The 26,617-nt window shown below is 33.7% G+C and overlaps 16 non-coding genes across 16 annotated transcripts; 6 read left to right on the top strand and 10 right to left on the bottom strand.

The window, feature by feature from the left end:
• The first annotated feature begins 28 nt into the window (after positions 1–28).
• Positions 29–100, top strand: TRNAQ-CUG (transfer RNA glutamine (anticodon CUG)). Its single transcript has one exon. It is a non-coding gene; the product is annotated as a tRNA-Gln (tRNA).
• An 825-nt stretch (positions 101–925) lies between these two features.
• Positions 926–997, bottom strand: TRNAQ-UUG (transfer RNA glutamine (anticodon UUG)). Its single transcript has one exon. It is a non-coding gene; the product is annotated as a tRNA-Gln (tRNA).
• Positions 998–2,545: 1,548 nt separating this feature from the next.
• On the top strand, positions 2,546–2,617 carry TRNAQ-CUG (transfer RNA glutamine (anticodon CUG)). The gene has a single exon. It is a non-coding gene; the product is annotated as a tRNA-Gln (tRNA).
• Positions 2,618–5,062: 2,445 nt separating this feature from the next.
• TRNAQ-CUG (transfer RNA glutamine (anticodon CUG)) lies at positions 5,063–5,134 on the top strand. The gene has a single exon. It is a non-coding gene; the product is annotated as a tRNA-Gln (tRNA).
• An 825-nt stretch (positions 5,135–5,959) lies between these two features.
• On the bottom strand, positions 5,960–6,031 carry TRNAQ-UUG (transfer RNA glutamine (anticodon UUG)). Its single transcript has one exon. It is a non-coding gene; the product is annotated as a tRNA-Gln (tRNA).
• A 1,548-nt stretch (positions 6,032–7,579) lies between these two features.
• TRNAQ-CUG (transfer RNA glutamine (anticodon CUG)) lies at positions 7,580–7,651 on the top strand. Its single transcript has one exon. It is a non-coding gene; the product is annotated as a tRNA-Gln (tRNA).
• An 825-nt stretch (positions 7,652–8,476) lies between these two features.
• On the bottom strand, positions 8,477–8,548 carry TRNAQ-UUG (transfer RNA glutamine (anticodon UUG)). The gene has a single exon. It is a non-coding gene; the product is annotated as a tRNA-Gln (tRNA).
• Positions 8,549–10,096: 1,548 nt separating this feature from the next.
• On the top strand, positions 10,097–10,168 carry TRNAQ-CUG (transfer RNA glutamine (anticodon CUG)). Its single transcript has one exon. It is a non-coding gene; the product is annotated as a tRNA-Gln (tRNA).
• An 825-nt stretch (positions 10,169–10,993) lies between these two features.
• Positions 10,994–11,065, bottom strand: TRNAQ-UUG (transfer RNA glutamine (anticodon UUG)). Its single transcript has one exon. It is a non-coding gene; the product is annotated as a tRNA-Gln (tRNA).
• A 1,548-nt stretch (positions 11,066–12,613) lies between these two features.
• TRNAQ-CUG (transfer RNA glutamine (anticodon CUG)) lies at positions 12,614–12,685 on the top strand. Its single transcript has one exon. It is a non-coding gene; the product is annotated as a tRNA-Gln (tRNA).
• An 825-nt stretch (positions 12,686–13,510) lies between these two features.
• TRNAQ-UUG (transfer RNA glutamine (anticodon UUG)) lies at positions 13,511–13,582 on the bottom strand. The gene has a single exon. It is a non-coding gene; the product is annotated as a tRNA-Gln (tRNA).
• A 2,445-nt stretch (positions 13,583–16,027) lies between these two features.
• TRNAQ-UUG (transfer RNA glutamine (anticodon UUG)) lies at positions 16,028–16,099 on the bottom strand. The gene has a single exon. It is a non-coding gene; the product is annotated as a tRNA-Gln (tRNA).
• Positions 16,100–18,544: 2,445 nt separating this feature from the next.
• On the bottom strand, positions 18,545–18,616 carry TRNAQ-UUG (transfer RNA glutamine (anticodon UUG)). The gene has a single exon. It is a non-coding gene; the product is annotated as a tRNA-Gln (tRNA).
• A 2,445-nt stretch (positions 18,617–21,061) lies between these two features.
• Positions 21,062–21,133, bottom strand: TRNAQ-UUG (transfer RNA glutamine (anticodon UUG)). The gene has a single exon. It is a non-coding gene; the product is annotated as a tRNA-Gln (tRNA).
• Positions 21,134–23,578: 2,445 nt separating this feature from the next.
• On the bottom strand, positions 23,579–23,650 carry TRNAQ-UUG (transfer RNA glutamine (anticodon UUG)). Its single transcript has one exon. It is a non-coding gene; the product is annotated as a tRNA-Gln (tRNA).
• A 2,445-nt stretch (positions 23,651–26,095) lies between these two features.
• Positions 26,096–26,167, bottom strand: TRNAQ-UUG (transfer RNA glutamine (anticodon UUG)). Its single transcript has one exon. It is a non-coding gene; the product is annotated as a tRNA-Gln (tRNA).
• Positions 26,168–26,617: the final 450 nt, after the last annotated feature.

Raw genomic sequence — 26,617 nt, 5'->3', positions numbered from 1 at the left:
CAATGGAAAAGGCACTCTTGTGTGAGAGGGTTCCATGGTGTAATGGTTAGCACTCTGGACTCTGAATCCAGCGATCCGAGTTCAAATCTCGGTGGGACCTACTACAATTATGAGATTCACTGTTTAACTCATTTTTTAGAATTTGGTCTAGAAAAAACCTAATATCAATGTTTTATACTGATGTGTATGAACGCATAAGTATGTATAGATGCATACATAGCTTTATCCATCTAGATAGCTGCTAGACAATATGAACATATCAATTATTCATAAACATAAATATTGAAGCTGAACCTAGAAACTGTTCTTTCACATCCACATTGTAAACATGAGTTTATTTTCCTTTCTCATCTATATGGCCAGTAATGAGATAGTTCATTTTTGCTGATTTCTTAGCTGACAACATGCTGGACTTACACAGTGCATTTCATTGTGAATTTCTTTGAAAGTGAATTTCAGATTCACACCTTTGACATGTCTTTCAAAAGATTCAACTTTATTGGTTGTGGATTTACTGTTGAAAATCAGTGTGTAAAATCTTTGTACGTCTGAATTTCAAGATTATTATTCAAACTGCACATCTTCGGTCCCCGTAATACAAAGTTTGACTCCTCAAGTTTTGTTTTAATGAATGCTTTGCAATTAAAAAGTTCCTTGTTCCCCTTATCAATAACAGTAAGATTTTAAAAAGTAATGTCGTGCATCAAGCCCCTGTGATGAGTTTGAGAAACCAGAGTGAGTTTGTAAAATCTCTCATTATTTTGAGCCATTTAGTTTCCAGGTATTGTAAAAATTCTATTATTTGCTCACATCTAGTAAACTTTTAGAGTATAATCAATAAATTAATTTTTCACCCTACCGGTATTAGATATGTGATATTAATGAATACACTTGAAAGAAAATGATTTGGTCAAGAGTCATAAAATGGTCCCACCGAGATTTGAACTCGGATCATTGGATTCAAAGTCCAAAGTGCTAACCATTACACCATGGAACCTCCCATGTGAAAGGAGTGCAAACTGCTGCAGCAATGTGGAAATGTCAAAGTTTTTAACATTCTACTGTCAAAGAGAAACTGAATTGGATTGCTTTCCTATTCTGGTAAACTTTTGCATATTGAACTATGTTGGGGAAGGATGTTGCCCAAAAGACTCACATAACGTTATAACTCTGTTGAACAGTGGTTTTTATGTGAGATAATATTTTTCAATGAAAGATAAGTTGCCCCCTGAGGCAAATCTCTTCTGTCAAAATGGAAAGCTCACCCTGGTACGGGAGGGTGGATGGTGTCGTGGTTAGCACTCTGGACTCTGAAAACAGGGATCTGAGTACAAATTTCAGTGGGACTTATCTGAACATTACAATTTTCTTTTCCATTCAGTTCTTAGAAGTTTTATTTGGAACAATATCACATTTACTTATAAACATGTAAAAATCAACCTGTACATATGTATCTCTGTATATATAGCTATATGTCTCTGTATATTTATAGGAACATATAAACATATAGATTATAAAAATAAATATAATTAGTGGAGGTGAAAATCATGAACAGTTGTTGCCTCTCAGCATTTGAAACATGAGTTTCTACTTCTTTCTCTTTTATATGTCCTGAAATTGAGATAGTCACTTTTTACTCATTATTGATCCAACAATACAGTTGATGTATACAAAGCATATCATATGATTTGTGAATAAAGTTCAAAAATGACAATTTGATCAGTACCTGTCATGCCTCCGACCAAAAGCTTATATTTTACGATTGGAGATCAACTGTTGTAAATCAGCATGAAAAACATTTTCTTTTCACGATTTCCATACTAATATAAAACAACATTTTTACTAGCTGAATGAGATCATCATTTGGGTTCCTCTATGTTTGATTGAAGAAAACTTCTCATTCAAAATGTTCTATTTTCGCCTTATCAATAGCGGGAAAGCTTAAAAAAGTGAGGCTGTGAATCACCCGTCTGAAATGCGTTTGAGAAAATCAGGATATGATTTTATAATGGCTAACTACTTTGTGAAGAAATTTGATGTCAAAGTATTGTAAAGTTTGTATTGATGTAAGTTGTTCAAGCTGATGGACATTTTGAAAGCATTCAATAATTGACTCTTTCAACCTACTGGTGTTGGATTTGAGCTATCAATGAACAAAGATGAAGAAATGGAAAAGCTCAAGAGTAATAAAAAAAGTCCCTCCAAGGTTTCAAATCGGATCAGTGGATGCAAAGTCCAAATTGCCAACCATTGCTCTATCGAGCCACCCATGCAGGAGACAGAGACATTGCTTCAGTAGTCTGGAAATGTAGACTGTTTTATTATGCTACAGGCAAAGATGAACATTGTGATATAACTTTTATATTCAGATAAACATTTGAATATTTAACACTTTTATAGAGAATATAGCTGAAAAGAATCAAATCACATTAAATCTCTATCCACTATGACCATTCAAATGAGATATCTTTTTATCAATATAAGAGAAGGACATCACTGATGCGCTCTCTTTTGTCTCAATGGAAAAGGCACTCTTGTGTGAGAGGGTTCCATGGTGTAATGGTTAGCACTCTGGACTCTGAATCCAGCGATCCGAGTTCAAATCTCGGTGGGACCTACTACAATTATGAGATTCACTGTTTAACTCATTTTTTAGAATTTGGTCTAGAAAAAACCTAATATCAATGTTTTATACTGATGCGTATGAACGCATAAGTATGTATAGATGCATACATAGCTTTATCCATCTAGATAGCTGCTAGACAATATGAACATATCAATTATTCATAAACATAAATATTGAAGCTGAACCTAGAAACTGTTCTTTCACATCCACATTGTAAACATGAGTTTATTTTCCTTTCTCATCTATATGGCCAGTAATGAGATAGTTCATTTTTGCTGATTTCTTAGCTGACAACATGCTGGACTTACACAGTGCATTTCATTGTGAATTTCTTTGAAAGTGAATTTCAGATTCACACCTTTGACATGTCTTTCAAAAGATTCAACTTTATTGGTTGTGGATTTACTGTTGAAAATCAGTGTGTAAAATCTTTGTACGTCTGAATTTCAAGATTATTATTCAAACTGCACATCTTCGGTCCCCGTAATACAAAGTTTGACTCCTCAAGTTTTGTTTTAATGAATGCTTTGCAATTAAAAAGTTCCTTGTTCCCCTTATCAATAACAGTAAGATTTTAAAAAGTAATGTCGTGCATCAAGCCCCTGTGATGAGTTTGAGAAACCAGAGTGAGTTTGTAAAATCTCTCATTATTTTGAGCCATTTAGTTTCCAGGTATTGTAAAAATTCTATTATTTGCTCACATCTAGTAAACTTTTAGAGTATAATCAATAAATTAATTTTTCACCCTACCGGTATTAGATATGTGATATTAATGAATACACTTGAAAGAAAATGATTTGGTCAAGAGTCATAAAATGGTCCCACCCAGATTTGAACTCGGATCATTGGATTCAAAGTCCAAAGTGCTAACCATTACACCATGGAACCTCCCATGTGAAAGGAGTGCAAACTGCTGCAGCAATGTGGAAATGTCAAAGTTTTTAACATTCTACTGTCAAAGAGAAACTGAATTGGATTGCTTTCCTATTCTGGTAAACTTTTGCATATTGAACTATGTTGGGGAAGGATGTTGCCCAAAAGACTCACATAACGTTATAACTCTGTTGAACAGTGGTTTTTATGTGAGATAATATTTTTCAATGAAAGATAAGTTGCCCCCTGAGGCAAATCTCTTCTGTCAAAATGGAAAGCTCACCCTGGTACGGGAGGGTGGATGGTGTCGTGGTTAGCACTCTGGACTCTGAAAACAGGGATCTGAGTACAAATTTCAGTGGGACTTATCTGAACATTACAATTTTCTTTTCCATTCAGTTCTTAGAAGTTTTATTTGGAACAATATCACATTTACTTATAAACATGTAAAAATCAACCTGTACATATGTATCTCTGTATATATAGCTATATGTCTCTGTATATTTATAGGAACATATAAACATATAGATTATAAAAATAAATATAATTAGTGGAGGTGAAAATCATGAACAGTTGTTGCCTCTCAGCATTTGAAACATGAGTTTCTACTTCTTTCTCTTTTATATGTCCTGAAATTGAGATAGTCACTTTTTACTCATTATTGATCCAACAATACAGTTGATGTATACAAAGCATATCATATGATTTGTGAATAAAGTTCAAAAATGAGAATTTGATCAGTACCTGTCATGCCTCCGACCAAAAGCTTATATTTTACGATTGGAGATCAACTGTTGTAAATCAGCATGAAAAACATTTTCTTTTCACGATTTCCATACTAATATAAAACAACATTTTTACTAGCTGAATGAGATCATCATTTGGGTTCCTCTATGTTTGATTGAAGAAAACTTCTCATTCAAAATGTTCTATTTTCGCCTTATCAATAGCGGGAAAGCTTAAAAAAGTGAGGCTGTGAATCACCCGTCTGAAATGCGTTTGAGAAAATCAGGATATGATTTTATAATGGCTAACTACTTTGTGAAGAAATTTGATGTCAAAGTATTGTAAAGTTTGTATTGATGTAAGTTGTTCAAGCTGATGGACATTTTGAAAGCATTCAATAATTGACTCTTTCAACCTACTGGTGTTGGATTTGAGCTATCAATGAACAAAGATGAAGAAATGGAAAAGCTCAAGAGTAATAAAAAAAGTCCCTCCAAGGTTTCAAATCGGATCATTGGATGCAAAGTCCAAATTGCCAACCATTGCTCTATCGAGCCACCCATGCAGGAGACAGAGACATTGCTTCAGTAGTCTGGAAATGTAGACTGTTTTATTATGCTACAGGCAAAGATGAACATTGTGATATAACTTTTATATTCAGATAAACATTTGAATATTTAACACTTTTATAGAGAATATAGCTGAAAAGAATCAAATCACATTAAATCTCTATCCACTATGACCATTCAAATGAGATATCTTTTTATCAATATAAGAGAAGGACATCACTGATGCGCTCTCTTTTGTCTCAATGGAAAAGGCACTCTTGTGTGAGAGGGTTCCATGGTGTAATGGTTAGCACTCTGGACTCTGAATCCAGCGATCCGAGTTCAAATCTCGGTGGGACCTACTACAATTATGAGATTCACTGTTTAACTCATTTTTTAGAATTTGGTCTAGAAAAAACCTAATATCAATGTTTTATACTGATGCGTATGAACGCATAAGTATGTATAGATGCATACATAGCTTTATCCATCTAGATAGCTGCTAGACAATATGAACATATCAATTATTCATAAACATAAATATTGAAGCTGAACCTAGAAACTGTTCTTTCACATCCACATTGTAAACATGAGTTTATTTTCCTTTCTCATCTATATGGCCAGTAATGAGATAGTTCATTTTTGCTGATTTCTTAGCTGACAACATGCTGGACTTACACAGTGCATTTCATTGTGAATTTCTTTGAAAGTGAATTTCAGATTCACACCTTTGACATGTCTTTCAAAAGATTCAACTTTATTGGTTGTGGATTTACTGTTGAAAATCAGTGTGTAAAATCTTTGTACGTCTGAATTTCAAGATTATTATTCAAACTGCACATCTTCGGTCCCCGTAATACAAAGTTTGACTCCTCAAGTTTTGTTTTAATGAATGCTTTGCAATTAAAAAGTTCCTTGTTCCCCTTATCAATAACAGTAAGATATTAAAAAGTAATGTCGTGCATCAAGCCCCTGTGATGAGTTTGAGAAACCAGAGTGAGTTTGTAAAATCTCTCATTATTTTGAGCCATTTAGTTTCCAGGTATTGTAAAAATTCTATTATTTGCTCACATCTAGTAAACTTTTAGAGTATAATCAATAAATTAATTTTTCACCCTACCGGTATTAGATATGTGATATTAATGAATACACTTGAAAGAAAATGATTTGGTCAAGAGTCATAAAATGGTCCCACCGAGATTTGAACTCGGATCATTGGATTCAAAGTCCAAAGTGCTAACCATTACACCATGGAACCTCCCATGTGAAAGGAGTGCAAACTGCTGCAGCAATGTGGAAATGTCAAAGTTTTTAACATTCTACTGTCAAAGAGAAACTGAATTGGATTGCTTTCCTATTCTGGTAAACTTTTGCATATTGAACTATGTTGGGGAAGGATGTTGCCCAAAAGACTCACATAACGTTATAACTCTGTTGAACAGTGGTTTTTATGTGAGATAATATTTTTCAATGAAAGATAAGTTGCCCCCTGAGGCAAATCTCTTCTGTCAAAATGGAAAGCTCACCCTGGTACGGGAGGGTGGATGGTGTCGTGGTTAGCACTCTGGACTCTGAAAACAGGGATCTGAGTACAAATTTCAGTGGGACTTATCTGAACATTACAATTTTCTTTTCCATTCAGTTCTTAGAAGTTTTATTTGGAACAATATCACATTTACTTATAAACATGTAAAAATCAACCTGTACATATGTATCTCTGTATATATAGCTATATGTCTCTGTATATTTATAGGAACATATAAACATATAGATTATAAAAATAAATATAATTAGTGGAGGTGAAAATCATGAACAGTTGTTGCCTCTCAGCATTTGAAACATGAGTTTCTACTTCTTTCTCTTTTATATGTCCTGAAATTGAGATAGTCACTTTTTACTCATTATTGATCCAACAATACAGTTGATGTATACAAAGCATATCATATGATTTGTGAATAAAGTTCAAAAATGAGAATTTGATCAGTACCTGTCATGCCTCCGACCAAAAGCTTATATTTTACGATTGGAGATCAACTGTTGTAAATCAGCATGAAAAACATTTTCTTTTCACGATTTCCATACTAATATAAAACAACATTTTTACTAGCTGAATGAGATCATCATTTGGGTTCCTCTATGTTTGATTGAAGAAAACTTCTCATTCAAAATGTTCTATTTTCGCCTTATCAATAGCGGGAAAGCTTAAAAAAGTGAGGCTGTGAATCACCCGTCTGAAATGCGTTTGAGAAAATCAGGATATGATTTTATAATGGCTAACTACTTTGTGAAGAAATTTGATGTCAAAGTATTGTAAAGTTTGTATTGATGTAAGTTGTTCAAGCTGATGGACATTTTGAAAGCATTCAATAATTGACTCTTTCAACCTACTGGTGTTGGATTTGAGCTATCAATGAACAAAGATGAAGAAATGGAAAAGCTCAAGAGTAATAAAAAAAGTCCCTCCAAGGTTTCAAATCGGATCAGTGGATGCAAAGTCCAAATTGCCAACCATTGCTCTATCGAGCCACCCATGCAGGAGACAGAGACATTGCTTCAGTAGTCTGGAAATGTAGACTGTTTTATTATGCTACAGGCAAAGATGAACATTGTGATATAACTTTTATATTCAGATAAACATTTGAATATTTAACACTTTTATAGAGAATATAGCTGAAAAGAATCAAATCACATTAAATCTCTATCCACTATGACCATTCAAATGAGATATCTTTTTATCAATATAAGAGAAGGACATCACTGATGCGCTCTCTTTTGTCTCAATGGAAAAGGCACTCTTGTGTGAGAGGGTTCCATGGTGTAATGGTTAGCACTCTGGACTCTGAATCCAGCGATCCGAGTTCAAATCTCGGTGGGACCTACTACAATTATGAGATTCACTGTTTAACTCATTTTTTAGAATTTGGTCTAGAAAAAACCTAATATCAATGTTTTATACTGATGCGTATGAACGCATAGGTATGTATAGATGCATACATAGCTTTATCCATCTAGATAGCTGCTAGACAATATGAACATATCAATTATTCATAAACATAAATATTGAAGCTGAACCTAGAAACTGTTCTTTCACATCCACATTGTAAACATGAGTTTATTTTCCTTTCTCATCTATATGGCCAGTAATGAGATAGTTCATTTTTGCTGATTTCTTAGCTGACAACATGCTGGACTTACACAGTGCATTTCATTGTGAATTTCTTTGAAAGTGAATTTCAGATTCACACCTTTGACATGTCTTTCAAAAGATTCAACTTTATTGGTTGTGGATTTACTGTTGAAAATCAGTGTGTAAAATCTTTGTACGTCTGAATTTCAAGATTATTATTCAAACTGCACATCTTCGGTCCCCGTAATACAAAGTTTGACTCCTCAAGTTTTGTTTTAATGAATGCTTTGCAATTAAAAAGTTCCTTGTTCCCCTTATCAATAACAGTAAGATTTTAAAAAGTAATGTCGTGCATCAAGCCCCTGTGATGAGTTTGAGAAACCAGAGTGAGTTTGTAAAATCTCTCATTATTTTGAGCCATTTAGTTTCCAGGTATTGTAAAAATTCTATTATTTGCTCACATCTAGTAAACTTTTAGAGTATAATCAATAAATTAATTTTTCACCCTACCGGTATTAGATATGTGATATTAATGAATACACTTGAAAGAAAATGATTTGGTCAAGAGTCATAAAATGGTCCCACCGAGATTTGAACTCGGATCATTGGATTCAAAGTCCAAAGTGCTAACCATTACACCATGGAACCTCCCATGTGAAAGGAGTGCAAACTGCTGCAGCAATGTGGAAATGTCAAAGTTTTTAACATTCTACTGTCAAAGAGAAACTGAATTGGATTGCTTTCCTATTCTGGTAAACTTTTGCATATTGAACTATGTTGGGGAAGGATGTTGCCCAAAAGACTCACATAACGTTATAACTCTGTTGAACAGTGGTTTTTATGTGAGATAATATTTTTCAATGAAAGATAAGTTGCCCCCTGAGGCAAATCTCTTCTGTCAAAATGGAAAGCTCACCCTGGTACGGGAGGGTGGATGGTGTCGTGGTTAGCACTCTGGACTCTGAAAACAGGGATCTGAGTACAAATTTCAGTGGGACTTATCTGAACATTACAATTTTCTTTTCCATTCAGTTCTTAGAAGTTTTATTTGGAACAATATCACATTTACTTATAAACATGTAAAAATCAACCTGTACATATGTATCTCTGTATATATAGCTATATGTCTCTGTATATTTATAGGAACATATAAACATATAGATTATAAAAATAAATATAATTAGTGGAGGTGAAAATCATGAACAGTTGTTGCCTCTCAGCATTTGAAACATGAGTTTCTACTTCTTTCTCTTTTATATGTCCTGAAATTGAGATAGTCACTTTTTACTCATTATTGATCCAACAATACAGTTGATGTATACAAAGCATATCATATGATTTGTGAATAAAGTTCAAAAATGAGAATTTGATCAGTACCTGTCATGCCTCCGACCAAAAGCTTATATTTTACGATTGGAGATCAACTGTTGTAAATCAGCATGAAAAACATTTTCTTTTCACGATTTCCATACTAATATAAAACAACATTTTTACTAGCTGAATGAGATCATCATTTGGGTTCCTCTATGTTTGATTGAAGAAAACTTCTCATTCAAAATGTTCTATTTTCGCCTTATCAATAGCGGGAAAGCTTAAAAAAGTGAGGCTGTGAATCACCCGTCTGAAATGCGTTTGAGAAAATCAGGATATGATTTTATAATGGCTAACTACTTTGTGAAGAAATTTGATGTCAAAGTATTGTAAAGTTTGTATTGATGTAAGTTGTTCAAGCTGATGGACATTTTGAAAGCATTCAATAATTGACTCTTTCAACCTACTGGTGTTGGATTTGAGCTATCAATGAACAAAGATGAAGAAATGGAAAAGCTCAAGAGTAATAAAAAAAGTCCCTCCAAGGTTTCAAATCGGATCAGTGGATGCAAAGTCCAAATTGCCAACCATTGCTCTATCGAGCCACCCATGCAGGAGACAGAGACATTGCTTCAGTAGTCTGGAAATGTAGACTGTTTTATTATGCTACAGGCAAAGATGAACATTGTGATATAACTTTTATATTCAGATAAACATTTGAATATTTAACACTTTTATAGAGAATATAGCTGAAAAGAATCAAATCACATTAAATCTCTATCCACTATGACCATTCAAATGAGATATCTTTTTATCAATATAAGAGAAGGACATCACTGATGCGCTCTCTTTTGTCTCAATGGAAAAGGCACTCTTGTGTGAGAGGGTTCCATGGTGTAATGGTTAGCACTCTGGACTCTGAATCCAGCGATCCGAGTTCAAATCTCGGTGGGACCTACTACAATTATGAGATTCACTGTTTAACTCATTTTTTAGAATTTGGTCTAGAAAAAACCTAATATCAATGTTTTATACTGATGCGTATGAACGCATAAGTATGTATAGATGCATACATAGCTTTATCCATCTAGATAGCTGCTAGACAATATGAACATATCAATTATTCATAAACATAAATATTGAAGCTGAACCTAGAAACTGTTCTTTCACATCCACATTGTAAACATGAGTTTATTTTCCTTTCTCATCTATATGGCCAGTAATGAGATAGTTCATTTTTGCTGATTTCTTAGCTGACAACATGCTGGACTTACACAGTGCATTTCATTGTGAATTTCTTTGAAAGTGAATTTCAGATTCACACCTTTGACATGTCTTTCAAAAGATTCAACTTTATTGGTTGTGGATTTACTGTTGAAAATCAGTGTGTAAAATCTTTGTACGTCTGAATTTCAAGATTATTATTCAAACTGCACATCTTCGGTCCCCGTAATACAAAGTTTGACTCCTCAAGTTTTGTTTTAATGAATGCTTTGCAATTAAAAAGTTCCTTGTTCCCCTTATCAATAACAGTAAGATTTTAAAAAGTAATGTCGTGCATCAAGCCCCTGTGATGAGTTTGAGAAACCAGAGTGAGTTTGTAAAATCTCTCATTATTTTGAGCCATTTAGTTTCCAGGTATTGTAAAAATTCTATTATTTGCTCACATCTAGTAAACTTTTAGAGTATAATCAATAAATTAATTTTTCACCCTACCGGTATTAGATATGTGATATTAATGAATACACTTGAAAGAAAATGATTTGGTCAAGAGTCATAAAATGGTCCCACCGAGATTTGAACTCGGATCATTGGATTCAAAGTCCAAAGTGCTAACCATTACACCATGGAACCTCCCATGTGAAAGGAGTGCAAACTGCTGCAGCAATGTGGAAATGTCAAAGTTTTTAACATTCTACTGTCAAAGAGAAACTGAATTGGATTGCTTTCCTATTCTGGTAAACTTTTGCATATTGAACTATGTTGGGGAAGGATGTTGCCCAAAAGACTCACATAACGTTATAACTCTGTTGAACAGTGGTTTTTATGTGAGATAATATTTTTCAATGAAAGATAAGTTGCCCCCTGAGGCAAATCTCTTCTGTCAAAATGGAAAGCTCACCCTGGTACGGGAGGGTGGATGGTGTCGTGGTTAGCACTCTGGACTCTGAAAACAGGGATCTGAGTACAAATTTCAGTGGGACCTATCTGAACATTACAATTTTCTTTTCCATTCAGTTCTTAGAAGTTTTATTTGGAACAATATCACATTTACTTATAAACATGTAAAAATCAACCTGTACATATGTATCTCTGTATATATAGCTATATGTCTCTGTATATTTATAGGAACATATAAACATATAGATTATAAAAATAAATATAATTAGTGGAGGTGAAAATCATGAACAGTTGTTGCCTCTCAGCATTTGAAACATGAGTTTCTACTTCTTTCTCTTTTATATGTCCTGAAATTGAGATAGTCACTTTTTACTCATTATTGATCCAACAATACAGTTGATGTATACAAAGCATATCATATGATTTGTGAATAAAGTTCAAAAATGAGAATTTGATCAGTACCTGTCATGCCTCCGACCAAAAGCTTATATTTTACGATTGGAGATCAACTGTTGTAAATCAGCATGAAAAACATTTTCTTTTCACGATTTCCATACTAATATAAAACAACATTTTTACTAGCTGAATGAGATCATCATTTGGGTTCCTCTATGTTTGATTGAAGAAAACTTCTCATTCAAAATGTGCTATTTTCGCCTTATCAATAGCGGGAAAGCTTAAAAAAGTGAGGCTGTGAATCACCCGTCTGAAATGCGTTTGAGAAAATCAGGATATGATTTTATAATGGCTAACTACTTTGTGAAGAAATTTGATGTCAAAGTATTGTAAAGTTTGTATTGATGTAAGTTGTTCAAGCTGATGGACATTTTGAAAGCATTCAATAATTGACTCTTTCAACCTACTGGTGTTGGATTTGAGCTATCAATGAACAAAGATGAAGAAATGGAAAAGCTCAAGAGTAATAAAAAAAGTCCCTCCAAGGTTTCAAATCGGATCATTGGATGCAAAGTCCAAATTGCCAACCATTGCTCTATCGAGCCACCCTTGCAGGAGACAGAGACATTGCTTCAGTAGTCTGGAAATGTAGACTGTTTTATTATGCTACAGGCAAAGATGAACATTGTGATATAACTTTTATATTCAGATAAACATTTGAATATTTAACACTTTTATAGAGAATATAGCTGAAAAGAATCAAATCACATTAAATCTCTATCCACTATGACCATTCAAATGAGATATCTTTTTATCAATATAAGAGAAGGACATCACTGATGCGCTCTCTTTTGTCTCAATGGAAAAGGCACTCTTGTGTGAGAGGGTTCCATGGTGTAATGGTTAGCACTCTGGACTCTGAATCCAGCGATCCGAGTTCAAATCTCGGTGGGACCTACTACAATTATGAGATTCACTGTTTAACTCATTTTTTAGAATTTGGTCTAGAAAAAACCTAATATCAATGTTTTATACTGATGCGTATGAACGCATAAGTATGTATAGATGCATACATAGCTTTATCCATCTAGATAGCTGTTAGACAATATGAACATATCAATTATTCATAAACATAAATATTGAAGCTGAACCTAGAAACTGTTCTTTCACATCCACATTGTAAACATGAGTTTATTTTCCTTTCTCATCTATATGGCCAGTAATGAGATAGTTCATTTTTGCTGATTTCTTAGCTGACAACATGCTGGACTTACACAGTGCATTTCATTGTGAATTTCTTTGAAAGTGAATTTCAGATTCACACCTTTGACATGTCTTTCAAAAGATTCAACTTTATTGGTTGTGGATTTACTGTTGAAAATCAGTGTGTAAAATCTTTGTACATCTGAATTTCAAGATTATTATTCAAACTGCACATCTTCGGTCCCCGTAATACAAAGTTTGACTCCTCAAGTTTTGTTTTAATGAATGCTTTGCAATTAAAAAGTTCCTTGTTCCCCTTATCAATAACAGTAAGATTTTAAAAAGTAATGTCGTGCATCAAGCCCCTGTGATGAGTTTGAGAAACCAGAGTGAGTTTGTAAAATCTCTCATTATTTTGAGCCATTTAGTTTCCAGGTATTGTAAAAATTCTATTATTTGCTCACATCTAGTAAACTTTTAGAGTATAATCAATAAATTAATTTTTCACCCTACCGGTATTAGATATGTGATATTAATGAATACACTTGAAAGAAAATGATTTGGTCAAGAGTCATAAAATGGTCCCACCGAGATTTGAACTCGGATCATTGGATTCAAAGTCCAAAGTGCTAACCATTACACCATGGAACCTCCAATGTGAAAGGAGTGCAAACTGCTGCAGCAATGTGGAAATGTCAAAGTTTTTAATATTCTACTGTCAAAGAGAAACTGAATTGGATTGCTTTCCTATTCTGGTAAACTTTTGCATATTGAACTATGTTGGGGAAGGATGTTGCCCAAAAGACTCAAATAACGTTATAACTCTGTTGAACAGTGGTTTTTATGTGAGATAATATTTTTCAATGAAAGATAAGTTGCCCCCTGAGGCAAATCTCTTCTGTCAAAATGGAAAGCTCACCCTGGTACGGGAGGGTGGATGGTGTCGTGGTTAGCACTCTGGACTCTGAAAACAGGGATCTGAGTACAAATTTCAGTGGGACTTATCTGAACATTACAATTTTCTTTTCCATTCAGTTCTTAGAAGTTTTATTTGGAACAATATCACATTTACTTATAAACATGTAAAAATCAACCTGTACATATGTATCTCTGTATATATAGCTATATGTCTCTGTATATTTATAGGAACATATAAACATATAGATTATAAAAATAAATATAATTAGTGGAGGTGAAAATCATGAACAGTTGTTGCCTCTCAGCATTTGAAACATGAGTTTCTACTTCTTTCTCTTTTATATGTCCTGAAATTGAGATAGTCACTTTTTACTCATTATTGATCCAACAATACAGTTGATGTATACAAAGCATATCATATGATTTGTGAATAAAGTTCAAAAATGAGAATTTGATCAGTACCTGTCATGCCTCCGACCAAAAGCTTATATTTTACGATTGGAGATCAACTGTTGTAAATCAGCATGAAAAACATTTTCTTTTCACGATTTCCATACTAATATAAAACAACATTTTTACTAGCTGAATGAGATCATCATTTGGGTTCCTCTATGTTTGATTGAAGAAAACTTCTCATTCAAAATGTGCTATTTTCGCCTTATCAATAGCGGGAAAGCTTAAAAAAGTGAGGCTGTGAATCACCCGTCTGAAATGCGTTTGAGAAAATCAGGATATGATTTTATAATGGCTAACTACTTTGTGAAGAAATTTGATGTCAAAGTATTGTAAAGTTTGTATTGATGTAAGTTGTTCAAGCTGATGGACATTTTGAAAGCATTCAATAATTGACTCTTTCAACCTACTGGTGTTGGATTTGAGCTATCAATGAACAAAGATGAAGAAATGGAAAAGCTCAAGAGTAATAAAAAAAGTCCCTCCAAGGTTTCAAATCGGATCATTGGATGCAAAGTCCAAATTGCCAACCATTGCTCTATCGAGCCACCCATGCAGGAGACAGAGACATTGCTTCAGTAGTCTGGAAATGTAGACTGTTTTATTATGCTACAGGCAAAGATGAACATTGTGATATAACTTTTATATTCAGATAAACATTTGAATATTTAACACTTTTATAGAGAATATAGCTGAAAAGAATCAAATCACATTAAATCTCTATCCACTATGACCATTCAAATGAGATATCTTTTTATCAATATAAGAGAAGGACATCACTGATGCGCTCTCTTTTGTCTCAATGGAAAAGGCACTCTTGTGTGAGAGGGTTCCATGGTGTAATGGTTAGCACTCTGGACTCTGAATCCAGCGATCCGAGATCAGATCTCGGTGGGACCTACTACAATTATGAGATTCATTGTTTAACTCATTTTTTAGAATTTGGTCTAGAAAAAACCTAATATCAATGTTTTATACTGATGCGTATGAACGCATAAGTATGTATAGATGCATACATAGCTTTATCAATCTAGATAGCTGTTAGACAATATGAACATATCAATTATTCATTAACATAAATATTGAAGCTGAACCTAGAAACTGTTCTTTCACATCCACATTGTAAACATGAGTTTATTTTCCTTTTTCATCTATATGGCCAGTAATGAGATAGTTCATTTTTGCTGATTTCTTAGCTGACAACATGCTGGACTTACACAGTGCATTTCATTGTGAATTTCTTTGAAAGTGAATTTCAGATTCACACCTTTGACATGTCTTTCAAAAGATTCAACTTTATTGGTTGTGGATTTACTGTTGAAAATCAGTGTGTAAAATCTTTGTACGTCTGAATTTCAAGATTATTATTCAAACTGCACATCTTCGGTCCCCGTAATACAAAGTTTGACTCCTCAAGTTTTGTTTTAATGAATGCTTTGCAATTAAAAAGTTCCTTGTTCCCCTTATCAATAACAGTAAGATTTTAAAAAGTAATGTCGTGCATCAAGCCCCTGTGATGAGTTTGAGAAACCAGAGTGAGTTTGTAAAATCTCTCATTATTTTGTACCATTTAGTTTCCAGGTATTGTAAAAATTCTATTATTTGCTCACATCTAGTAAACTTTTAGAGTGTAATCAATAAATTAATTTTTCACCCTACCGGTATTAGATATGTGATATTAATGAATACACTTGAAAGAAAATGATTTGGTCAAGAGTCATAAAATGGTCCCACCGAGATTTGAACTCGGATCATTGGATTCAAAGTCCAAAGTGCTAACCATTACACCATGGAACCTCCCATGTGAAAGGAGTGCAAACTGCTGCAGCAATGTGGAAATGTCAAAGTTTTTAATATTCTACTGTCAAAGAGAAACTGAATTGGATTGCTTTCCTATTCTGGTAAACTTTTGCATATTGAACTATGTTGGGGAAGGATGTTGCCCAAAAGACTCAAATAACGTTATAACTCTGTTGAACAGTGGTATTTATGTGAGATAATATTTTTCAATGAAAGATAAGTTGCCCCCTGAGGCAAATCTCTTCTGTCAAAATGGAAAGCTCACCCTGGTACGGGAGGGTGGATGGTGTCGTGGTTAGCACCCTGGACTCTGAAAACAGGGATCTGAGTACAAATTTCAGTGGGACTTATCTGAACATTACAATTTTCTTTTCCATTCAGTTCTTAGAAGTTTTATTTGGAACAATATCACATTTACTTATAAACATGTAAAAATCAACCTGTACATATGTATCTCTGTATATATAGCTATATGTCTCTGTATATTTATAGGAACATATAAACATATAGATTATAAAAATAAATATAATTAGTGGAGGTGAAAATCATGAACAGTTGTTGCCTCTCAGCATTTGAAACATGAGTTTCTACTTCTTTCTCTTTTATATGTCCTGAAATTGAGATAGTCAATTTTTACTCATTATTGATCCAACAATACAGTTGATGTATACAAAGCATATCATATGATTTGTGAATAAAGTTCAAAAATGAGAATTTGATCAGTACCTGTCATGCCTCCGAACAAAAGCTTATATTTTACGATTGGAGATCAACTGTTGTAAATCAGCATGAAAAACATTTTCTTTTCACGATTTCCATACTAATATAAAACAACATTTTTACTAGCTGAATGAGATCATCATTTGGGTTCCTCTATGTTTGATTGAAGAAAACTTCTCATTCAAAATGTGCTATTTTCGCCTTATCAATAGCGGGAAAGCTTAAAAAAGTGAGGCTGTGAATCACCCGTCTGAAATGCGTTTGAGAAAATCAGGATATGATTTTATAATGGCTAACTACTTTGTGAAGAAATTTGATGTCAAAGTATTGTAAAGTTTGTATTGATGTAAGTTGTTCAAGCTGATGGACATTTTGAAAGCATTCAATAATTGACTCTTACAACCTACTGGTGTTGGATTTGAGCTATCAATGAACAAAGATGAAGAAATGGAAAAGCTCAAGAGTAATAAAAAAAGTCCCTCCAAGGTTTCAAATCGGATCATTGGATGCAAAGTCCAAATTGCCAACCATTGCTCTATCGAGCCACCCATGCAGGAGACAGAGACATTGCTTCAGTAGTCTGGAAATGTAGACTGTTTTATTATGCTACAGGCAAAGATGAACATTGTGATATAACTTTTATATTCAGATAAACATTTGAATATTTAACACTTTTATAGAGAATATAGCTGAAAAGAATCAAATCACATTAAATCTCTATCCACTATGACCATTCAAATGAGATATCTTTTTATCAATATAAGAGAAGGACATCACTGATGCGCTCTCTTTTGTCTCAATGGAAAAGGCACTCTTGTGTGAGAGGGTTCCATGGTGTAATGGTTAGCACTCTGGACTCTGAATCCAGCGATCCGAGATCAAATCTCGGTGGGACCTACTACAATTATGAGATTCACTGTTTAACTCATTTTTTAGAATTTGGTCTAGAAAAAACCTAATATCAATGTTTTATACTGATGCGTATGAACGCATAAGTATGTATAGATGCATACATAGCTTTATCCATCTAGATAGCTGTTAGACAATATGAACATATCAATTATTCATTAACATAAATATTGAAGCTGAACCTAGAAACTGTTCTTTCACATCCACATTGTAAACATGAGTTTATTTTCCTTTCTCATCTATATGGCCAGTAATGAGATAGTTCATTTTTGCTGATTTCTTAGCTGACAACATGCTGGACTTACACAGTGCATTTCATTGTGAATTTCTTTGAAAGTGAATTTCAGATTCACACCTTTGACATGTCTTTCAAAAGATTCAACTTTATTGGTTGTGGATTTACTGTTGAAAATCAGTGTGTAAAATCTTTGTACGTCTGAATTTCAAGATTATTATTCAAACTGCACATCTTCGGTCCCCGTAATACAAAGTTTGACTCCTCAAGTTTTGTTTTAATGAATGCTTTGCAATTAAAAAGTTCCTTGTTCCCCTTATCAATAACAGTAAGATTTTAAAAAGTAATGTCGTGCATCAAGCCCCTGTGATGAGTTTGAGAAACCAGAGTGAGTTTGTAAAATCTCTCATTATTTTGTACCATTTAGTTTCCAGGTATTGTAAAAATTCTATTATTTGCTCACATCTAGTAAACTTTTAGAGTGTAATCAATAAATTAATTTTTCACCCTACCGGTATTAGATATGTGATATTAATGAATACACTTGAAAGAAAATGATTTGGTCAAGAGTCATAAAATGGTCCCACCGAGATTTGAACTCGGATCATTGGATTCAAAGTCCAAAGTGCTAACCATTACACCATGGAACCTCCCATGTGAAAGGAGTGCAAACTGCTGCAGCAATGTGGAAATGTCAAAGTTTTTAATATTCTACTGTCAAAGAGAAACTGAATTGGATTGCTTTCCTATTCTGGTAAACTTTTGCATATTGAACTATGTTGGGGAAGGATGTTGCCCAAAAGACTCAAATAACGTTATAACTCTGTTGAACAGTGGTATTTATGTGAGATAATATTTTTCAATGAAAGATAAGTTGCCCCCTGAGGCAAATCTCTTCTGTCAAAATGGAAAGCTCACCCTGGTACGGGAGGGTGGATGGTGTCGTGGTTAGCACCCTGGACTCTGAAAACAGGGATCTGAGTACAAATTTCAGTGGGACTTATCTGAACATTACAATTTTCTTTTCCATTCAGTTCTTAGAAGTTTTATTTGGAACAATATCACATTTACTTATAAACATGTAAAAATCAACCTGTACATATGTATCTCTGTATATATAGCTATATGTCTCTGTATATTTATAGGAACATATAAACATATAGATTATAAAAATAAATATAATTAGTGGAGGTGAAAATCATGAACAGTTGTTGCCTCTCAGCATTTGAAACATGAGTTTCTACTTCTTTCTCTTTTATATGTCCTGAAATTGAGATAGTCAATTTTTACTCATTATTGATCCAACAATACAGTTGATGTATACAAAGCATATCATATGATTTGTGAATAAAGTTCAAAAATGAGAATTTGATCAGTACCTGTCATGCCTCCGAACAAAAGCTTATATTTTACGATTGGAGATCAACTGTTGTAAATCAGCATGAAAAACATTTTCTTTTCACGATTTCCATACTAATATAAAACAACATTTTTACTAGCTGAATGAGATCATCATTTGGGTTCCTCTATGTTTGATTGAAGAAAACTTCTCATTCAAAATGTGCTATTTTCGCCTTATCAATAGCGGGAAAGCTTAAAAAAGTGAGGCTGTGAATCACCCGTCTGAAATGCGTTTGAGAAAATCAGGATATGATTTTATAATGGCTAACTACTTTGTGAAGAAATTTGATGTCAAAGTATTGTAAAGTTTGTATTGATGTAAGTTGTTCAAGCTGATGGACATTTTGAAAGCATTCAATAATTGACTCTTTCAACCTACTGGTGTTGGATTTGAGCTATCAATGAACAAAGATGAAGAAATGGAAAAGCTCAAGAGTAATAAAAAAAGTCCCTCCAAGGTTTCAAATCGGATCATTGGATGCAAAGTCCAAACTGCCAACCATTGCTCTATCGAGCCACCCATGCAGGAGACAGAGACATTGCTTCAGTAGTCTGGAAATGTAGACTGTTTTATTATGCTACAGGCAAAGATGAACATTGTGATATAACTTTTATATTCAGATAAACATTTGAATATTTAACACTTTTATAGAGAATATAGCTGAAAAGAATCAAATCACATTAAATCTCTATCCACTATGACCATTCAAATGAGATAACTTTTTATCAATATAAGAGAAGGACATCACTGATGCGCTCTCTTTTGTCTCAATGGAAAAGGCACTCTTGTGTGAGAGGGTTCCATGGTGTAATGGTTAGCACTCTGGACTCTGAATCCAGCGATCCGAGATCAAATCTCGGTGGGACCTACTACAATTATGAGATTCACTGTTTAACTCATTTTTTAGAATTTGGTCTAGAAAAAACCTAATATCAATGTTTTATACTGATGCTTATGAACGCATAAGTATGTATAGATGCATACATAGCTTTATCCATCTAGATAGCTGTTAGACAATATGAACATATCAATTATTCATTAACATAAATATTGAAGCTGAACCTAGAAACTGTTCTTTCACATCCACATTGTAAACATGAGTTTATTTTCCTTTCTCATCTATATGGCCAGTAATGAGATAATTCATTTTTGCTGATTTCTTAGCTGACAACATGCTGGACTTACACAGTGCATTTCATTGTGAATTTCTTTGAAAGTGAATTTCAGATTCACACCTTTGACATGTCTTTCAAAAGATTCAACTTTATTGGTTGTGGATTTACTGTTGAAAATCAGTGTGTAAAATCTTTGTACGTCTGAATTTCAAGATTATTATTCAAACTGCACATCTTCGGTCCCCGTAATACAAAGTTTGACTCCTCAAGTTTTGTTTTAATGAATGCTTTGCAATTAAAAAGTTCCTTGTTCCCCTTATCAATAACAGTAAGATTTTAAAAAGTAATGTCGTGCATCAAGCCCCTGTGATGAGTTTGAGAAACCAGAGTGAGTTTGTAAAATCTCTCATTATTTTGTACCATTTAGTTTCCAGGTATTGTAAAAATTCTATTATTTGCTCACATCTAGTAAACTTTTAGAGTATAATCAATAAATTAATTTTTCACCCTACCGGTATTAGATATGTGATATTAATGAATACACTTGAAAGAAAATGATTTGGTCAAGAGTCATAAAATGGTCCCACCGAGATTTGAACTCGGATCATTGGATTCAAAGTCCAAAGTGCTAACCATTACACCATGGAACCTCCCATGTGAAAGGAGTGCAAACTGCTGCAGCAATGTGGAAATGTCAAAGTTTTTAATATTCTACTGTCAAAGAGAAACTGAATTGGATTGCTTTCCTATTCTGGTAAACTTTTGCATATTGAACTATGTTGGGGAAGGATGTTGCCCAAAAGACTCAAATAACGTTATAACTCTGTTGAACAGTGGTATTTATGTGAGATAATATTTTTCAATGAAAGATAAGTTGCCCCCTGAGGCAAATCTCTTCTGTCAAAATGGAAAGCTCACCCTGGTACGGGAGGGTGGATGGTGTCGTGGTTAGCACCCTGGACTCTGAAAACAGGGATCTGAGTACAAATTTCAGTGGGACTTATCTGAACATTACAATTTTCTTTTCCATTCAGTTCTTAGAAGTTTTATTTGGAACAATATCACATTTACTTATAAACATGTAAAAATCAACCTGTACATATGTATCTCTGTATATATAGCTATATGTCTCTGTATATTTATAGGAACATATAAACATATAGATTATAAAAATAAATATAATTAGTGGAGGTGAAAATCATGAACAGTTGTTGCCTCTCAGCATTTGAAACATGAGTTTCTACTTCTTTCTCTTTTATATGTCCTGAAATTGAGATAGTCAATTTTTACTCATTATTGATCCAACAATACAGTTGATGTATACAAAGCATATCATATGATTTGTGAATAAAGTTCAAAAATGAGAATTTGATCAGTACCTGTCATGCCTCCGAACAAAAGCTTATATTTTACGATTGGAGATCAACTGTTGTAAATCAGCATGAAAAACATTTTCTTTTCACGATTTCCATACTAATATAAAACAACATTTTTACTAGCTGAATGAGATCATCATTTGGGTTCCTCTATGTTTGATTGAAGAAAACTTCTCATTCAAAATGTGCTATTTTCGCCTTATCAATAGCGGGAAAGCTTAAAAAAGTGAGGCTGTGAATCACCCGTCTGAAATGCGTTTGAGAAAATCAGGATATGATTTTATAATGGCTAACTACTTTGTGAAGAAATTTGATGTCAAAGTATTGTAAAGTTTGTATTGATGTAAGTTGTTCAAGCTGATGGACATTTTGAAAGCATTCAATAATTGACTCTTTCAACCTACTGGTGTTGGATTTGAGCTATCAATGAACAAAGATGAAGAAATGGAAAAGCTCAAGAGTAATAAAAAAAGTCCCTCCAAGGTTTCAAATCGGATCATTGGATGCAAAGTCCAAATTGCCAACCATTGCTCTATCGAGCCACCCATGCAGGAGACAGAGACATTGCTTCAGTAGTCTGGAAATGTAGACTGTTTTATTATGCTACAGGCAAAGATGAACATTGTGATATAACTTTTATATTCAGATAAACATTTGAATATTTAACACTTTTATAGAGAATATAGCTGAAAAGAATCAAATCACATTAAATCTCTATCCACTATGACCATTCAAATGAGATATCTTTTTATCAATATAAGAGAAGGACATCACTGATGCGCTCTCTTTTGTCTCAATGGAAAAGGCACTCTTGTGTGAGAGGGTTCCATGGTGTAATGGTTAGCACTCTGGACTCTGAATCCAGCGATCCGAGATCAAATCTCGGTGGGACCTACTACAATTATGAGATTCACTGTTTAACTCATTTTTTAGAATTTGGTCTAGAAAAAACCTAATATCAATGTTTTATACTGATGCGTATGAACGCATAAGTATGTATAGATGCATACATAGCTTTATCCATCTAGATAGCTGTTAGACAATATGAACATATCAATTATTCATTAACATAAATATTGAAGCTGAACCTAGAAACTGTTCTTTCACATCCACATTGTAAACATGAGTTTATTTTCCTTTCTCATCTATATGGCCAGTAATGAGATAGTTCATTTTTGCTGATTTCTTAGCTGACAACATGCTGGACTTACACAGTGCATTTCATTGTGAATTTCTTTGAAAGTGAATTTCAGATTCACACCTTTGACATGTCTTTCAAAAGATTCAACTTTATTGGTTGTGGATTTACTGTTGAAAATCAGTGTGTAAAATCTTTGTACGTCTGAATTTCAAGATTATTATTCAAACTGCACATCTTCGGTCCCCGTAATACAAAGTTTGACTCCTCAAGTTTTGTTTTAATGAATGCTTTGCAATTAAAAAGTTCCTTGTTCCCCTTATCAATAACAGTAAGATTTTAAAAAGTAATGTCGTGCATCAAGCCCCTGTGATGAGTTTGAGAAACCAGAGTGAGTTTGTAAAATCTCTCATTATTTTGTACCATTTAGTTTCCAGGTATTGTAAAAATTCTATTATTTGCTCACATCTAGTAAACTTTTAGAGTGTAATCAATAAATTAATTTTTCACCCTACCGGTATTAGATATGTGATATTAATGAATACACTTGAAAGAAAATGATTTGGTCAAGAGTCATAAAATGGTCCCACCGAGATTTGAACTCGGATCATTGGATTCAAAGTCCAAAGTGCTAACCATTACACCATGGAACCTCCCATGTGAAAGGAGTGCAAACTGCTGCAGCAATGTGGAAATGTCAAAGTTTTTAATATTCTACTGTCAAAGAGAAACTGAATTGGATTGCTTTCCTATTCTGGTAAACTTTTGCATATTGAACTATGTTGGGGAAGGATGTTGCCCAAAAGACTCAAATAACGTTATAACTCTGTTGAACAGTGGTATTTATGTGAGATAATATTTTTCAATGAAAGATAAGTTGCCCCCTGAGGCAAATCTCTTCTGTCAAAATGGAAAGCTCACCCTGGTACGGGAGGGTGGATGGTGTCGTGGTTAGCACCCTGGACTCTGAAAACAGGGATCTGAGTACAAATTTCAGTGGGACTTATCTGAACATTACAATTTTCTTTTCCATTCAGTTCTTAGAAGTTTTATTTGGAACAATATCACATTTACTTATAAACATGTAAAAATCAACCTGTACATATGTATCTCTGTATATATAGCTATATGTCTCTGTATATTTATAGGAACATATAAACATATAGATTATAAAAATAAATATAATTAGTGGAGGTGAAAATCATGAACAGTTGTTGCCTCTCAGCATTTGAAACATGAGTTTCTACTTCTTTCTCTTTTATATGTCCTGAAATTGAGATAGTCAATTTTTACTCATTATTGATCCAACAATACAGTTGATGTATACAAAGCATATCATATGATTTGTGAATAAAGTTCAAAAATGAGAATTTGATCAGTACCTGTCATGCCTCCGAACAAAAGCTTATATTTTACGATTGGAGATCAACTGTTGTAAATCAGCATGAAAAACATTTTCTTTTCACGATTTCCATACTAATATAAAACAACATTTTTACTAGCTGAATGAGATCATCATTTGGGTTCCTCTATGTTTGATTGAAGAAAACTTCTCATTCAAAATGTGCTATTTTCGCCTTATCAATAGCGGGAAAGCTTAAAAAAGTGAGGCTGTGAATCACCCGTCTGAAATGCGTTTGAGAAAATCAGGATATGATTTTATAATGGCTAACTACTTTGTGAAGAAATTTGATGTCAAAGTATTGTAAAGTTTGTATTGATGTAAGTTGTTCAAGCTGATGGACATTTTGAAAGCATTCAATAATTGACTCTTTCAACCTACTGGTGTTGGATTTGAGCTATCAATGAACAAAGATGAAGAAATGGAAAAGCTCAAGAGTAATAAAAAAAGTCCCTCCAAGGTTTCAAATCGGATCATTGGATGCAAAGTCCAAATTGCCAACCATTGCTCTATCGAGCCACCCATGCAGGAGACAGAGACATTGCTTCAGTAGTCTGGAAATGTAGACTGTTTTATTATGCTACAGGCAAAGATGAACATTGTGATATAACTTTTATATTCAGATAAACATTTGAATATTTAACACTTTTATAGAGAATATAGCTGAAAAGAATCAAATCACATTAAATCTCTATCCACTATGACCATTCAAATGAGATAACTTTTTATCAATATAAGAGAAGGACATCACTGATGCGCTCTCTTTTGTCTCAATGGAAAAGGCACTCTTGTGTGAGAGGGTTCCATGGTGTAATGGTTAGCACTCTGGACTCTGAATCCAGCGATCCGAGATCAAATCTCGGTGGGACCTACTACAATTATGAGATTCACTGTTTAACTCATTTTTTAGAATTTGGTCTAGAAAAAACCTAATATCAATGTTTTATACTGATGCTTATGAACGCATAAGTATGTATAGATGCATACATAGCTTTATCCATCTAGATAGCTGTTAGACAATATGAACATATCAATTATTCATTAACATAAATATTGAAGCTGAACCTAGAAACTGTTCTTTCACATCCACATTGTAAACATGAGTTTATTTTCCTTTCTCATCTATATGGCCAGTAATGAGATAATTCATTTTTGCTGATTTCTTAGCTGACAACATGCTGGACTTACACAGTGCATTTCATTGTGAATTTCTTTGAAAGTGAATTTCAGATTCACACCTTTGACATGTCTTTCAAAAGATTCAACTTTATTGGTTGTGGATTTACTGTTGAAAATCAGTGTGTAAAATCTTTGTACGTCTGAATTTCAAGATTATTATTCAAACTGCACATCTTCGGTCCCCGTAATACAAAGTTTGACTCCTCAAGTTTTGTTTTAATGAATGCTTTGCAATTAAAAAGTTCCTTGTTCCCCTTATCAATAACAGTAAGATTTTAAAAAGTAATGTCGTGCATCAAGCCCCTGTGATGAGTTTGAGAAACCAGAGTGAGTTTGTAAAATCTCTCATTATTTTGTACCATTTAGTTTCCAGGTATTGTAAAAATTCTATTATTTGCTCACATCTAGTAAACTTTTAGAGTATAATCAATAAATTAATTTTTCACCCTACCGGTATTAGATATGTGATATTAATGAATACACTTGAAAGAAAATGATTTGGTCAAGAGTCATAAAATGGTCCCACCGAGATTTGAACTCGGATCATTGGATTCAAAGTCCAAAGTGCTAACCATTACACCATGGAACCTCCCATGTGAAAGGAGTGCAAACTGCTGCAGCAATGTGGAAATGTCAAAGTTTTTAATATTCTACTGTCAAAGAGAAACTGAATTGGATTGCTTTCCTATTCTGGTAAACTTTTGCATATTGAACTATGTTGGGGAAGGATGTTGCCCAAAAGACTCAAATAACGTTATAACTCTGTTGAACAGCGGTATTTATGTGAGATAATATTTTTCAATGAAAGATAAGTTGCCCCCTGAGGCAAATCTCTTCTGTCAAAATGGAAAGCTCACCCTGGTACGGGAGGGTGGATGGTGTCGTGGTTAGCACTCTGGACTCTGAAAACAGGGATCTGAGTACAAATTTCAGTGGGACTTATCTGAACATTACAATTTTCTTTTCCATTCAGTTCTTAGAAGTTTTATTTGGAACAATATCACATTTACTTATAAACATGTAAAAATCAACCTGTACA

This window comes from Triturus cristatus, chromosome 5_2, assembly GCF_964204655.1.
Source record: "Triturus cristatus chromosome 5_2, aTriCri1.1, whole genome shotgun sequence".
In the NCBI taxonomy this organism is placed as follows: domain Eukaryota; kingdom Metazoa; phylum Chordata; class Amphibia; order Caudata; family Salamandridae; genus Triturus; species Triturus cristatus.
This window is presented reverse-complemented; position numbering and strand designations above follow the sequence as displayed.